The sequence below is a fragment of the Canis lupus genome (assembly GCF_048164855.1).
Source record: "Canis lupus baileyi chromosome 15 unlocalized genomic scaffold, mCanLup2.hap1 SUPER_15_unloc_1, whole genome shotgun sequence".
Classification (NCBI taxonomy): Eukaryota; Metazoa; Chordata; class Mammalia; order Carnivora; family Canidae; genus Canis; species Canis lupus.
The window spans coordinates 604,138-620,040 of NW_027326420.1; the positions used below are offsets into that span (position 1 = coordinate 604,138).

At 37.4% G+C, this 15,903-nt stretch overlaps 2 protein-coding genes and 1 pseudogene across 2 annotated transcripts in view; all 3 read right to left on the reverse strand.

Annotated features, from left to right (window-relative positions):
- LOC140629485 (adenylate cyclase type 1-like) overlaps nucleotides 1-15,903 on the reverse strand; it is a 347,929-nt gene that overhangs the window by 237,968 nt on the left and 94,058 nt on the right.
- LOC140629491 (aldo-keto reductase family 1 member D1-like) overlaps nucleotides 1-15,903 on the reverse strand; it is a 92,025-nt gene that overhangs the window by 50,062 nt on the left and 26,060 nt on the right. The gene's annotated exons all lie outside the window — the stretch shown is intronic.
- Nucleotides 5,703-6,124, reverse strand: LOC140629480 (protein FAM32A-like; annotated as a pseudogene).

A 15,903-nucleotide genomic window follows, 5' to 3' on the forward strand; every position in this document is an offset into this window, starting at 1 on the left:
CCCCCACCAGAGTGGTACATTTGTTACAACTGAGGTAGTTGTTTGACATATTACTATCCACCAAACTCCATAGTTTACTTTAGGATTCACTGTTAACATTGTACATCTATGGATTTTGAAAGATGTATAATGTCAGGTATCTACCGTACTAGTATCATACAGAATAGTTTGATTGCCCTAAAAATCCTCTGTGTTCTGCTTTATTCATCCCTCTCTCCTTCCTAATCCCTGGCAGCCACGGATCTTACTACTGTCTCCAAAGTGTTTTTTTCAGAATGCCATACAGATCTCCAAATTGGCTTCTTTCACTTAGTAATATGCACATAGGCTGGCTCCATGTCTTTTCATGGCTTGGTAGCTTGTTTGCTTTTAGTGGTGAATTATATTCTATTGTCTGGATGTACCACAGTTCTCTCTGCCACTCTCTTGCTCACTTTCTGATTGGTGGGAGGGATACTGAGAGACTCCAGTGGTACATGAGTTCTGCTGTCTCTTTCCACATCTGCCTGCTACTATTTATTTTTCAGATTCCTGAAATAACTTTCACATATATATTTCACATTTTGTCACTGTATTCAGTGGGAGAGCCATCTTACCTGGAACTAGAACCCTCACATATTTCTTAAAATAATTTTTTAAAAGATTTTATTTATTTATTTATTCATGACACACAGAGAGAGGCAGAGACATAGGCAGAGGCAGAAGCAGGCTCCCCGCAGGGAGCTCCATGTGAGGCTTGATCCTGGAATCCCAGGATCACACCCTGAGCTGAAGGCAGATGCTCAACCATTGAGCCATCCATGTGTCCCCTTAAAATAATTTTTAATTTATTACACATCTTGATTAAATTGAGGTGAATTTAAATATTGGATTGTTTTTTGAGTGTGAGAAATGGCTGAAATTACTCTTTATATATTGATATTGTCAAAATAAATTGACAACCTATTTTTATTCAATAAAAGAATTGCTTGTAGATTATTACTCTTTTTCTGCTCTAAATTCACAAATGATTTTAATGATAATGGAGATTATTTTTGAGTATCTACTATGTCTCTTACATGTAATTTCTCATTTAATTTTCACAACAAATTTATGTGGTTTTGGAGCTGTGTAGCATCCTCCCAAAGCTCATGTTCACCCCAAATCTCAGCATGTGACCTTATTTGGAAATGGGGTCATTGAAGATGTCATTAGTTAAAATGAGGCCAGCATGGATTAGGGTGGACTCTAATCCAGTGACTGATGACTTGAGAAAACAGAGATATGGATACATAAGGAAGAGTCTTTTGTGATGACAGAGGTAGAGATTGGAGCGATGTATCTACAAACTGAAGAATGCCAAGTATAGCTCTCACATAAGATAGGAAGAGGCAAAGAAACATTCTTTGCCAGAGCCTTCAGAAGGAGTATGGCCCTACTGATACCTTGATTATGGACATAGAGCTCCCAGAGCTGTGAGAGAATAACTTTTTTTTTGTTTTAAGCAACTCAGTTTGTGGTAATTTGTTATTACAGCCTATGAAAATGAACACAGTGAGTAATATACTATTATAGAGAGGGCGTTGAGGTCAAGAGAAGTTACTTACCAAAAATTGCACAATCACTGGCAGGATCATTAGTCTGTCTGACCACAGAGTCATTTTAACTACTCCCCTCTAGTACCTTTAATGGAACTCTAGCAGAGTTGACATCAATGAGCCATAAAAACTATTTTTAAGGAATTTATGCAAGTGACTAACTCAAACAAGTCATAATTACATGAGAATAAATCGAGACCTCCATATATAATGTGCTCACAATGCCAACTAGATACTATTCTCTCTGTAGATCTGATAATAGAAAAATCCTTACTTTTGACTGTATCAGAGATAAAGGTTGATTTCATCTGTTTCCTGGATAGCTGTTAATGATAATTATAACAACCAGTAAAAATATATCAGGTATATCCTACGTCAGGTACTTTACTTGGCCCCATTTCATCAATCACTTGGTGGTGCTAACCAGTCAAGGACCAGTAGGAACATACTATTAATAAATGGAGTTAGTTTTATAAGCTCCCTGCAGCAAGAAGACTTGCAGTCTGTGGGGAAGCATTGGATGCCTTGTTAAGAGAAAGAGAGAGACGGCATATGGTAGAAATTATGCTTACATTAGGTGATTTGGGGGGAAGGTTTGAGGATGCAGGTGTGTGTGTGTACACTTCATAAAGTAGGAACAATACTATGATTGGGGTATTACAATAACTTTTACCTAGGAGATAGGAGGAACAGAGTGTGATTACAGTTGCCATTAGAGAAAAAGTAGCAGTCCTCCTGTTAGCTGAAGATGGAATAGTTAGTCATTTTTGAGGTGGCATAGTGTCTCCACTCAGACATAATTATGGAGTAGACTTAGTTCTTATCCCATTATGGTCACAAAGAGTCCTCTGGATTCTGATATTCTGTGAAATTATTTATGGTTAACAGGGGAACACTATAGTTTACTAGCAGAAACTAGGCCAGCTACTAGGTAATGGGTCCAAAGGTTGCTTTTTTCCTTTCTAATCCCCATATTTGGCCAAGGACAGACAAATCAGGCCATGGGATACTAGTCTTTGACAAGATTTTTCCCATTGTCTGGATTATTCTGGTTAGATTATTTGGGGGATATTGCATCTAAGTCAGATAAAAGCTAGTCCTTTCTTTTTTTAAAAATTTTTTATTTATTTATGATAGTCACAGAGAGAGAGAGAGAGAGGCAGAGACATAGGCAGAGGGAGAAGCAGGCTCCAGGCACCAGGAGCCCGACGTGGGATTCGATCCCGGGTCTCCAGGATCGCGCCCTGGGCCAAAGGCAGGCGCCAAACTGCTGCGCCACCCAGGGATCCCAAGTTAGTCCTTTCTGATCCTTCTCTTGTAGAATGAATTGTTCAATCATCTGATGTGAAAGTGGCTGTACAGTAGCAGAATGCACTGAGCCACCAAAATATAGGCAATTACCAGAAAAAAATATTGTTAGTTTTGTAAAAATCTGTTCACTAAGAGGACTGGATAACTAACCCCAGGTGTCAAACATGTGCTTAAACAACCAGCTGGGTCTATTCTAGTATTTATGTATTTGCACCAAGGTGTGTTCTCTTAGTTAAGAAGAATGCAAAGGCTATGTGATTGTCCATGAATACTCTGGCTGATATATGTAAGCTGGTAAAATGGGCCTCTAGAGGTAATATCCACACAAGAAATGGTACTTTAGGGGGGCACAGACTCTATGGAGACTCCTAACAGGAGTGTACTAATCATTGGATCCTACAGGCAGACATATTTTCTAAGTGAAGTAAAACAATTCCTGCTGCAAATCAGGAGACAGTAACTCTGAAGACAGCAAACTGACCATTGCAATGGCAGGTGGTTCCTGCTCTTCAATAAACTGACTTTAGTTGGCAGGACTTAACCATCTCACAAGAAGCATTTTGTTGATGTGGAGGCAAAATCTAATTTTTAAAATAAATTTATTTTTTATTGGTGTTCAATTTGTCAACATACAGAATAACACCCAGTGCTCATCCCGTCAAGTGCCCACCCCAGTGCCCACCACCCAGTCACCCCCACCACCCACCCACCTCCCCTTCCACCACCCCTAGTTCGTTCCCCAGAGTTAGGAGTCTTTCATGTTCTGTCTCCCTTTCTGATATTTCCCACTTAGCAAAATCTAATTTTTACAAGGTTGAAGATTGGGATTCATAACATGAGAGAAATTTTAGTACTGGAAGAAATCTGTACAAGGAAATCTATCTTGAAGATACTTAAAAAAAAAACTATTAATTTTTTTCAGCGGGTCAGGTGGGGTGTTAATCCACCAGATTTTAGCAGTGACTATGTCTGAGAAAAATGCACAAGAATGTTTGTCTCTCCTTAATTGACATATAATGACTGTCCTGTAAAATTCTTATGACTAATCTAAACATAATTACTAAGAACAAGTAAATTAAATAGATGTAAGTGAAATTTTAAAAATTTAGGTGAACTTTTAAAAGTCTTCCGAAATCTTTTTGGTAACTTAAAACCTTAGAGTTTTGCTAAGTTAAATAATGACATTTCAGTAAAGACTTAGGTCATTTTCTAAACAGGACAAAAATACTACAACATTAAGTACTAAACATACATTTATCTACTTTTGGCTTATCATTACAGAGAAACTAAAGATATTTGGATGTGTTAGTCTACGTGGGAAAATTTAAAAAGGCAATGCTTCTAGAAATTATAAAATTTATTCATAAATTTGCAATGCTAAAGAATAATGATATAAAGACAGTTATAGATAGATCACAATTGCTTCTTAGTTTTCACTAGAGACTAAGGTTTCTAAGGATTAAAGATTCTAATTAATATATGTAATCAAAGCTACTAGAAATAATAAGGGAAACATCTCTGTATGCCAGGAAAGTGGGTGTGTTTTTAGGAAGGGAAGTTATGAGAAATGGAGATAACTTTTATTTTGTTGAAAATATTGTCCTAAAGTGAGGCTGGTTGTTTAAAGAGGAAAAACATAGGATAAACTTGTAATGTAAAAAAGAGAAAGTTGGGGGTGCCAGGGTGTCTCAGATGGTTAAGACTCTGCCTTCAACTCAGGTCATGATCTTTGGGTCCTGAGATTGAGCCCTGCATGGGGCTTCTGGCTCAGCATGGAGTCTCCTCCTTTCTCTCTCTCTTTTTCTCCCTCTGCTTCTCCCCCAGACTTGTGCCCTTTCTCTCTCTCAAATGAATAAATAAGATCTTAAGAAAAAAGTTGTAGGAGGAGTTGTGGAAAAGGAAAGAAATTTTATATGTTATCAAACTGGCTAAGATTAAAATAAATTGATTGAAAAATGAGTTTTAATATAAAAACTATACTGATCCAACTAGTTTGGTTTTTTTCTCTATTAAAACAAATTTTCTTAGATAATAGATCTACTCTTAGATAATAGATCTGTTCTTAACAAAAAATTATAAACAGAGTTTCTTTACTGTCAGTGTAATCTGTCTAAGAAAGATTCTGCATTTTTGTCTTTATTACATTTTGACTACTCAGAAAAACTAAATCTTTATTCAAAAAGAGCTAAGGATTGGGGTGCCTGGGTAGCTTAGCTGGGCATCTGACTCTTGATCTTAGCTCAGGTCTTTTTATTTTTTATTTTTTTATTTTTGATAGTCACAGAGAGAGAGAGAGAGGCAGAGACACAGGCAGAGGGAGAAGCAGGCTCCACGCACCGGGAGCCCGATGTGGGATTCGATCCTGGGTCTCCAGGATCGCGCCCTGGGCCAAAGGTAGGCGCCAAACCACTGCGCCACCCAGGGATCCCTTAGCTCAGGTCTTAATCTCAGGGTTGGGTTAGAGTCCCACATTGGGTTCCATGCTGGATATGAAGCCTACTTTAAGAAAAAGCTAAGGTTTTTGCAGGTGTGATCTTCTATAATTGTCCTTAAAACCTTGTCACTTAGGTTAATAGATAATTAAGTATTCTTTTAATTTTTTGTGATCTTATTTTTTGGGGGGGGTAGTAAAACAGTCTTACTTTAATCAAGTTCCAGCAAGAGGGCACACTGCTTTGGAAAGCATTGGTCTCAGCAGAAAACACAAGAGTATGTGTAAAAGAATGTTTCTAGAAAATACCAAAGGCACCAAACAGAACCTTAACTTTGCCTTCCAATGCCCCTCGATGCCACTGCTTACCCTGGATGGGGAGGCTACTTCGTCCAGCTGTCTTTAGGAATGTCACAGTGCTCCGTAAGGGTGTCCAAGTGTCTGTTGAAGTCCTCTACTCTCTGCTTGTGGGTTTTGGATGCTTTCTTTAGGATCCTTTCCATTTGCTGTTTCTTCTGCATCTTCTCGAAGGCCGCCTGGGCCAGGGTTCGCTTGTCCAGCCGTGCCGCTTCTCCTCCTTGTGCTTTTTGCTTGTTCCCATCGCTTCCAGGAGTTTAGCCTTGTCCTTGTCCTTCTTTTTCTTCTTCTGCTTGGTCACACCGAGCTCTGCGACACCTTTTAGTTTCAGGAGCCCCTTCTGAACCTGCTCGTAGGCCGCCTTGATGCCGCTTGCTTTTCCTTGTGATCTTATTTTAACCAAATATCCAGACCTTCTATATTTATGACAAACTTCCCCAAATTGATTTCAAAATGAAGTCTTTTTTACCTGGGATATTTTAAAGGATTGGTTAAATTAATCAGGCTTATTTGATATATAAATTACATGGGAGGCATTGTCAAATAAGTAAAATTTTGCCTTCTTTATATTGTCTTTGCAATATAAAGATGCATGGCACATGTGGATGAAGTTCAAATTCTGCTTCTGTAAAAAATGGCCCCTTGTTGCCAGACTTTTGCCATCCTGATGTCCTTGTAACTTGGCAACAGTCTGCTCCTGAATAAGAAGTTAAGATGGATAAACAGTGGCTGTAAAGTGAAGAACAGCTGGGGTGATGAGAAACCCAGGATAGCCACTTGGGTCTTCGTGGCTGACTGACAAACCCCATTTTTCAGTTTTTGCATTCCTTCACTGCAAGATGACTCAGATTATAAATAAACATTGATGGGGAGACTTTTATAATATTGCAGGAACAGTCTACCAGCAGTCTGAGCTGTCAGGTCATAATCTTGGAATCCTGTATTCTATAATTCTGGAAAAGCTATTTTTGTTCCCACAAGCCTCAGACCTCCTTCTTCTGAACCCTTTGAACCCCTTGCAGCTGGACTTCAACTATCTCTTAGTCTGTGTGTGTGTGTGTTTAAAGATTTTATTTATTCATTTGAGAGAGAGAGAGGGAGAGAGAGAGAGAGAGGCAGAGAGAGAATACCTAAGCAGGGCCGTAGGGGCAGAGGGAGAAGGAGAAGCAGACTCAATGCTGAGCAGGGAGCCCAGGACCCTGAGATCATGACCTGAGCCAAAGGCAGATGCTTAACTGACTGAACCACCCAGAGACCCCCTCTTAGTGTGCATTATCGTGATGTTCTTGTTATGGTTTGTATGTTTTCTGGATGGGTTGAAGCTTTCCCCTGCTGATGTCCTTTCCATGGTTTAGAGAATGTGTTTCTCACCTGGGATACAGTTTCCATAATATCCAGTCATGGATGCTCATTCCCACTTTACTGGACAAATCATACAAATCATAACAAAACCTTGCAAACCCCTTGGAGTTCTCTCGGCTACAATCTTCTGTATACAGGAAGAGAAGTAGGGGACATTGAGGTAGACTGCATCTGCTCAAGATGATACATCATGACTTCACACTTTAACTAAACATGAAAGCCTTTCTTCTTGCTTTCCTTTACTCTGGCATTGGCCTGCAAAGATAACACCCTCATCTTTATCTCCCAGGTCATTCCTAAGCAGTGGTGACCTCTGGAATTTAGAACAACCTTTTATTTCAGGCTAGTAGAAAAAAAATCTAATTTTGCCCCTAACTTTCAAAAGCAAAATAAGAGATCTCATTGGTAAACTTCCTTCCCTGAATTTACACTGTCAGGTTAGAAAGATCTAGCAGGAGGTTTTCATGATTCAGGACTTGCTCCTTTGGCAAGTCCCTACTTCCTTGGTTAGGTATAAATGTAATTGAGGTTATAATGTCATCTTCTCCTTATTTCTTGAAATTATTGTGGAATCTGTCGCTAAACAATAGCAGCCAACAAAGACCCTTAGACTCTCTGGCCAAAGTTGTGCTTGGTAATTAGATAGTCCCTGATTATCTTCTAGCTGAGAAGAGGGAGTATTCATCTGCCCTACACTTGACAATAGAAAATGGCACTTCAATTGATGTAGCTCAAACCCTCTTTCCCTAAAAGGTCTACTTGTCACTCAAATGTAGTCTTAGGCTTAAAGATAGATGAGGATATAAGACTCCCCACTTTGAGGGACATGATAGACCCAGAGCAAGTACTAATCACTCTGGCAATGTAATGGAACTGAAACCAAAAGATTGATCATTGATGCTTTCTTGTCAAGAAAGATCTAGATCGAAGGGAGAAAATGTAAAAGGAGATATCACAATGGAACAAGCAAATTTGGTTACAAGAGTCTCTTTTAAAATAGAGTCAGGTGACCATAAGGGAGGAGGAGTTTATGCATGGCCTTATCAGAAGAACCACGAACTATTTGCCAACTGCAAGCCCTCAGCCTGGACTTAACTCCTTCCTCACCATGATACCTGAATTGTTCCCATGCTTCGATTGCAAGGAGCCAACACAATTTGAAAAATTTCAATCTATTCACGTATCATCTCAACTGACCCAATTAACCTAGTTTTAATTCCTCTTTTGTATAATGACCGAGAACTACTCTTATCACCTATCACTTTTATAACCCTGCCCTTTCTTTGTCTTCCTAGTCACAAAATTTAGGTTTCTACCTGAATCCATGTTTTCCGAATTGCAATTCTATTTGCCCAAATAAAATTGTCTGCTTTAATTTTTCGTTCTTACTTGGTTGACAACATTTTGCTCAAGATTTTATGAGAGACTCCTAGAAAAAGAAGATGGTGATGGCAGTATAGTGTTTAAAACTTTCCCAAAGCCCTCAGACTGGAGAGAGAGCAACTAGGAGAGAAAAAGAAAAAAAGACAACAGACACCTTCAGTAAAATTGGTGACAATGGAAACTCCATGAAACCTAGAACACCAGTGGGTGGGGCTTTATGCCCTAAAAAAAGTAGGATTCTGTGTAACTCAGATTTAGTCTATACAGAAGTTGTATATGAAACAGTCAGAGAAGTTCTGATAGCTAAAGAATGTCCCCAGAAATTCTCCCAAAACTCTTGAGTCATCAAAGAGAGCACCTACATCTGAGTGGAAGCCTCAGAAAGCAAATCTGAAAATAATCACTGTAACTGACAAATGGAGCATCTAATATGTGGGTAAACATAAAAAGCCCATGAGCTTTATCCCAGCCCTCCCTAAGGGCTGCAGGAAAATCAGCAAGTCTTGTAGTGTAATTCTTTAAAGACCTCAGCAATATCCAGGAAAAATTCACTGCAATAAAAACAGAAACATATTTTGAGGAAAAGACTGCTGGGAGTAGAGTAAAAGACTGAGAACAAGGGAGAAAAGTGCTCCAGCTGCTGGCAGAATGGACCAAGAGAAAGCAGATCTCAAAATCATGGACATAGCTTCATGGGGAGGCCATACTTTTGGATTTTAATTTATTCATGAGAGACACACACAGAGAGAGGCAGAGACATAGGCAGAGGGAGAAGCAGGCTCCATGCAAGGAGCCTGATGTGTGACTCGATCCTGGGTCTCCAGGATCAGGGTCTGGGCTGAAGTTGGCGCTAAACTACTGAGCCACGCAGGCTGCCCCATACTTTTGGATTCTTGATGGTAACAACAGCGGCCTCCCCCAGTAGTGAGGATAGGAAAACTACTCTGGTTTACTCCCATCCTCTACAAAAATACTAAATACAGAATCCTTCTAAGACAAAAAATACAAGAAAACACATCTTACTTAAATATGCACGACAGAAAAGGGTTGCAATCAAACCACATAGAGAGATGTTGAAAGGAAAACATGATGAAAATGAAAGTGCCTAATATCAAAATACACAAAAAAATCACACCAGAAAAAAAAAGTGATCATTCAACATTTGAAAACTGCAAACTAATATTATAAAACATGCTAGAAATTACATATTTTTTACCCTGTTATTTATATATATTTATATATATTTTTACCTTAAACATATTATATATGTTTAGTATACTCATAACAAAAATGTATTTTTTTTCCTGTAGCTGGACAAATTGATTATAAAAACCATATAGAAAAATATCTGACTAGCTAAGAAAACCACTTCAAGAACAGAAATGAGGGGAGCTAGTCTTAGAAGGTTAAAAAAAAGTGAATGACTTACAAATTTAGAAGAAAACTCTCCTATATCCAAACTCTAAAGACAATAATAATAAAAATATGTTTACACAGATATTTAGGACATTTAAATTGGATCAGTATTCCTAATTAATGAACAGTGTTTAAAAACTGGAGAAGAGTAGCAACATAATAAGTTACTTAAAATAAGTTACTTACTCAGTTACTTTAATCTGAATGTTCAGATTAAAAGAAATTAAAATGGCTTTAGAACTTAAACATGTTAAAAGTTATTCAACCTCTCTCATAATAAGGGAAATGAAAATTAAAACTAAACTGGGACATTATTTTTCACATTTTAGACTGTAAAAAAATCTGTCCTATTGGAGATACGAGGAAGCAGAGATTTTCATGCTTTGATGATAGGAATGCAAGATGGTAAACCCCTGTAGAGGGAAATTTGGCACTACCTAGTGAAATCAAATATGCACTTAACTCATTGATCCAGAAATCCCTGTTCCAGGAATCTATCCATAGTTAAATTGGCATTGCAAAAGCATAAGATTATGTGTTCACTGTATAAGTTATTCATATTTGCAAAATACTAGGAAAAATCCAAAAGAACCGCTTGACAAAGACTATCTTGCCGGCCCCAGAGCTGAGTCTTCGGTAGTCTGTTCCATAGTTTATGAAGCCAGCTGCTTCTGGTTGATGGTTAGACCATGACTTGTGTGGACACGAGCCTACTGCCATACTTAATTTGCCAATAAATGTGATCTCTGGACAGAGGTATTGTTGTTTGGTAAATAACTGCAATAGATAAAGTCTTCTGTAAATCTTCATTTTCCAGGAGAAGTGTTGTGAGCAAGGAAGGCAAACTTGTGTCATAAATGTCCATTTCTTTTTTCTTTTTTTTTTTTAAGATTTTATTTATTTACTCATGAGAGGCACAGAGAGAGAGAGGCAGAGACATGGGAAGAGGGAGGAACAGGCGTCCCATAAATGTCCATTTCATGGTCAGTTTTGATATCTGGAAGTATGAGTCTTCCTTATTTGTTCTTCTTTTCCAAGATGGTTTTGCCTATTAATGTCCCTTGTGATTCCAAACAACTGGTGTCCAGTTGTATCATTTGTTGCAAAGATTTTCCTTTGGCCACTGATTTGCCTTTGCTCCTTTGTCAAGGATCAGCTGACCCTGTCTGTGCAAGTGTTATTTCTGGGCTATCGATTCTGTCCTACTGATCTGTTGTTTCATCAATATCACACCGTTTAGTTACCCATAGGTTAATTAATTACCTATAGATTTTTTTATATGTAGCACTCTTTTCATTTGTGGGTTATGTAGTTGGGACCAAAGGATTTTTATTCTTGTTTGCAAGCTTGGACCTTATTAACTATAGCTCAGGAAAGAATTGAGCATCAGAATAAACCTGGATTAACTCTACCTTAGATTTTTATAACATATAGGTAGTTTAGAAAAATCAGATAAAAGTTGTATTGTGAATTAATAAGATTTTATAAACACTTGGAAATATGCAGATTAAGTGGCTAAAACTTTTTCCAATTGACAGATTGATTTTTAGAGCATTTTTATGTTTACAGAAAAATGAACATAAAGTACAGATTTCCCATGTACCCCCTTAAGCTTCTGTCCTGGTGTTCCCAATGCATTTGTTTTAACTGCTCCAATATTGATACATTATTATTAGCTAAGTCCATCATTTATGTGAAGGTTCACTGTGAGTTGTATATTCTATAGATTTTGACAAATGCATGATGATATGTATCCACCAATGCAGTATCCCACAGATTACTTCAGTGCCCTAAAAATCCTCTATGCTCCAACTGTATTCATTCCTTCTTCAATGCTCTGTGCAAACTCCCGGTAACCACTGATCTTTCACCGACTTTTTACTATCACTGGTTTTCCCATTTCCAAAATTCTATATTGTTGGAATCATATATAGTCCAACTGACTTCTTTAGCAATGTGCTTATTTTTTTCACGGCTTGATGACTCATTTCTCTTTCAGTCATTGGATAATATGCCACTATATACTACTTTGTTTATCCATTCCCTTATTGAACATCTTGGTTGTTTCTGAGTTTTAGTGATTAAGAATAACGCTATTATAAACATTCATGTGCAGGATTTTGTGTGGCTATAAGCCTTGTCAGCATGTAGTATTGGTGTTTTGCATGTTAGTCATTCTAACGTGTAATGTTATCCATTGGTCTGTTAATGTGAAATTCCCTAAGGACGTTGGGCATCTTTGTGCATGTTTATGTGCCATCTGTGTACTTTCTTTGATAAGGTGTCTGTTCAGATATTTTGCTCAGTTTTAAATTGCGTTATTGATGAATTTGAGTTCTTTGTATTATTTTAGATTGGCTGCCAGTTCTTTATCAGATATGCATTGTGCAAAAATTTTCTCCCAGTCTGTGGTTTGTCTTTTCTTTCTCTTAACTGTGTCTCTTTCTTGCAGCAGAAGTTTTTTAAATTTTCATGAAGTCCTCCTTAATCCATTTTTTCATTCATGGGTCGTACTTTTGGTGTTGTTTGAAAACACTCATCACCAAACCCAGGGCCATCTAAGCTTTCCCTTATGCCATAACCTAGAAATCTTATAGTTGTGCAGTTACATTTAGGTCTATGACCCATTTTGAGTTCATTTTTGTGAATGGCATAAGACCTGTGTTTATATTTATTTATACATAGCTGTCTAGTTCCAGCACCATTTGTTGACAAAAGTATCCTTTATTGATTGCCTTTGTTCCTTATCAAAGGTCAGAGATTAGTTCCGTTGATCTATTTGTTTATTCTTTTGTGATTATCTCACCACCATGATTACTGCCACTTTAGAATAACTTTTGAAGTCAGGTAGTATCAATCTTCTGACTTTGCTTTTCTTCAATATTATGTTGGCTATTCTGTGTCTTTTGCTTTGCATATAAACTTTATAATTAGTTTGTTCATATCCACAACATAACTTGCTGGGATTTTGATTAGGATTGTGTTGAATCTACAGATCAAGTTGGGAAGAATTGATATCTTGATAATTTTGAGTTTTCCTGTCTATGTACATGGAATACTCTTTATTTATATCTTTGACTTCATTCATCAGTTTTGTAATTTTCCTTATATAGATCTTGTACATATTATTCTTGTATATATGTATATTTAAATATTTCAATTTTATGTGCTAATGTAAATATTACTGTTTTAAAAATCAAATTCCAAGTGTTCATTGCTGGTATATAGGAAAGCATTTGACTTCTGTGTCTTAACATTCTGTCCTACAACCTTGTCATAATTGCTTATTAGTTCTCGGATGCTTTTATTTGATTCTTTGGGATTTTCTACATAGATAGTTATGTCATTTGCAAACAAAGTTTCCTTCACAATTGTATATCTATTATTTCCTTTTCTTGTTCTTATTGTATGACCAAGGAGTTCCAGTAAGATGTTGAATAGGAGTCATAAAAGACATTCTTGCCTGATTCTGGATTGAATTAGGGAAGCCTCTAGTTGATTACCATTAAGTGTTTGTTAGCTGTAGGCTTTTGAAGAGGAGCTTCCTCTACTCCTACTTTGCTGAGGGTTTTTACCATTAATGGGTGTCATAAATGCTTTCTCTGTATCTATATTATACTTTTTCCTCTCTGGCCTGTTTATGTGATAAATTACATTAATTGATTTTTGAATTTTGAACAAGTCTCACATACCTGGAATAAATTCCACTTGGTCATCGTATATAATTTCTTACACATAAAAAAAAAAAAAAAAAAAATTTCTTACACATCATTGAATTCAAACTGTTAATATTTTTGCATTAAAATTTGTGAGATATATTGATCTGTATTTTTCCTTTCCTTTATTTCTTTTAATAGATTTTATTTATTTATTCATGAGAGACACAGAGAGAGAGGCAGAGACATAGGCAGAGGGAGAAGTAGGCTCCATGCAAAAAGCCTAATGAGGGCCTCAATCCCAGGACCCTGGGATCACAATCTGAGCCAAAGGCAGTCGCTCAACTGCTGAGGCACCCCAGGCATCCCTGTATTTTTTCTTTCTTGTAATGGCTTTGCTTTTGGTATTACGGTAATGCTGATCTCATAGAATATATTAGGAAGTATTTGTTCTGCTTCTATCTTCTGTAAGAGATTGTAGAGAATCGGTACAATTTCTTCAATAAATGTTTGGTAGAATTCACAACTGAAATCATCTAGGTCTAGTGTACCTACTCCAATGACATCAGCAGTGATGGTCCCTCTTCTGAGATTGGCAATTTGTGTCTTCTCTCTTTTTTGTCTGAGTAAACCAGGCTAGGGGTTTATCACTTTCACTGACTTTATTTTAAAGAATCAGCATTTGATTTCATTGTTTTTCTCTACTGATTTCTTGTCTTCAATTTCATTGATTTCTGCTGTAATTTTTATTATTTCTTTTATTCTATTGATTTTGAATTTAGTTTGCTCTTCTTAAAATTTATTTATTCTATTATTATTATTAGTTAATATAATCTCCACTCCCCAACATGAGCCTCAAACTCATGACCCCAAGATCAAGAGCATCCTCCACCAACTGTGCCACCCAGGTGTCCCAAATCTAATTTGTTCCTTATTCTCTAGTTTCCTAAAGTGGAAGCTTAGATTATTGATTTTAGGTCATTCTTCTTTTCTAACATTTGTGTTCAATGCTATAAATTTCCCTTGAAACACTGCTTTTGCTACATCTCACAAGTTTCAATTAGCTGTATTTTCCTTTTCATTTACTTTGAAGTATCTAAAAATTTCTCTTAAGATTTCTTTGATTTCCTCTTTTACCGAATATTAGTTGACCATAAAGCTCAGGGTCCACTTCTGGGTTCTCTATTCTGTTCCATTGATCTATGTGTCTGTTTTTGTGCCAGTACCACACTGTCTTGATGACCACAGCTTTGTAGTACAACCTGAAATCTGGCATTGTGATGCCCCCAGATATGGTTTTCTTTTTTAAAATTCCCCTGGCAATTCGGGGTCTTTTCTGATTCCACACAAATCTTAAAATAATTTGTTCTAACTCTCTGTTCAATGCTCTGGAATATCCAGAATAAACCTGGATTAACTCTACCTTAATCCATGGTATTTTGATAGGGATTGCATTAAACGTGTAAATTGCCCTGGGTAACATTGACATTTTCACAATATTAATTCTGCCAATCCATGAGGAAAGACTATCCATTGGAAGAAAGACACTGTCTTCAATAAATGGTGCTGGGAAAATTGGACATCCACATGCAGAAGAATGAAACTAGACCACTCTCTTTCACCATACACAAAGATAAACTCAAAATGGATGAAAGATCTAAATGTGAGACAAGAGTCCATCAAAATCCTAGAGGAGAACACAGGCAACACCCTTTTTGAACTCAGCCACAGTAACTTCTTGCAAGATACATCCACGAAGGCAAAAGAAACAAAAGCAAAAATGAACTATTGGGACTTCATCAAGATAAGAAGCTTTTGCACAGCGAAGGATACAGTCAACAAAACTCAAAGACAACCTACAGAATGGGAGAAGATATTTGCAAATGACCTATCAGATAAAGGGCTAGTTTCCAAGATCTATAAAGAACTTCTTAAACTCAACACCAGAGAAACAAACAATCCAATCATAAAATGGGCAAAAGACATGAAGAGAAATCTCACAGAGGAAGACATAGACACGGCCAACATGCACATGAGAAAATGCTCTGCATCACTTGCCATCAGGGAAATACAAATCAAAACCACAATGAGATACCACCTCACACCAGTGAGAATGGGGAAAATTAACAAGGCAGGAAACCACAAATGGAGAGGATGCGGAGAAAAGGGAACCCTCTTACACTGTTGGTGGGAATGTGAACTCGTGCAGCCACTCTGGAAAACTGTGTGGAGGTTCCTCAAAGAGTTAAAAATAGACCTGCCCTAGACCCAGCAATTGCACTGTTGGGCATTTACCCCAAAGATTCAGATGCAATGAAACGCCGGGACACCTGCACCCCGATGTTTCTAGCAGCAATGTTCACAATAGCCAAACTGTGGAAGGAGCCTCGGTGTCCATCGAAAGATGAAT